The following is a 939-nucleotide window of genomic DNA, read 5'->3' as shown; positions in this document are numbered from 1 at the left end:
ACTCCACCCGCAGGCTGCCCTGGCTTCTCCCTTCACGTCAGCAACAGGTTTCCACAGGCCTTTCCTGGCTCCTCCAGCTTCTGCTTCTCACTCTGACGTCCCCACCTCCCATCCAGCACCCTCGACTTACCTCTTCCACAGCACGTTTCTCTACCGGGGGCGTTGTAATTGGGAAAAATGGAGCTGGAAATGGACGTGGTGGCTGGGGGCACCTACAATACCAACCTGATAGAAACCGCTTTCTGTGGTCACAGCCCCATGACGGATGGGAGTCAAGTTAGCCCCACTCTTTTAGGGTAAAGATAAAACAATTATGCTAGGGGCAATCATTCATTTAACAAATTAAGGGTTTTTTTAAAGTATTATAGATTTGTACCCCTTCTCCTAATTCTCACCTCCACGATGTGCGGCCACCCCTCCTGTTTTGGGCCATTTGTGACCTTTCCTATCCCACTCGGTCTTTGTTCATGTATCTTGATGAGAACCTGTGACAGAGGCTTTGTCTTTTCGTGGATCACGTGTTTGGTCCACCTTCCCGCCGCTCTCGTAGGGCCGATTTCCCTTTGACCTGTTACCTGGCCTCCTTTCCTGTTCCCTGACCTCTCCTGGACTCGCTGCTCACTCACCTTTGTTTCTGTCCACGGCAGTCACAGCTGTATTGAGACAGTGAGCAAGCTCACTGGGGCCCGTGCTGAGGGCCTAGGGGAAACTGGGCTTCCTGCCAACAGCAGGGAATCCGGGGTCCTTGGAGAGCCAGGGACTCCACAAAATATGCAAACTCTAGGCAGCGTACTAAGTAGTTAGTTAAAACAAAATTATACATGCCAAACAGCAAGGAATACCCAGTGTAGTTTTCTGGTGTCAACTTCTTATCCTGCCTCCCTGATAAACAGGACCTAAGAATGGCCTGGTGAAGCAAAATATGTCTGTTTTGGCCCA

Source organism: Saccopteryx bilineata, chromosome 12 (genome assembly GCF_036850765.1).
Source record: "Saccopteryx bilineata isolate mSacBil1 chromosome 12, mSacBil1_pri_phased_curated, whole genome shotgun sequence".
In the NCBI taxonomy this organism is placed as follows: domain Eukaryota; kingdom Metazoa; phylum Chordata; class Mammalia; order Chiroptera; family Emballonuridae; genus Saccopteryx; species Saccopteryx bilineata.
The sequence above is the reverse complement of the archived record's forward strand: the minus strand, read 5'-3'. Positions refer to the sequence as shown.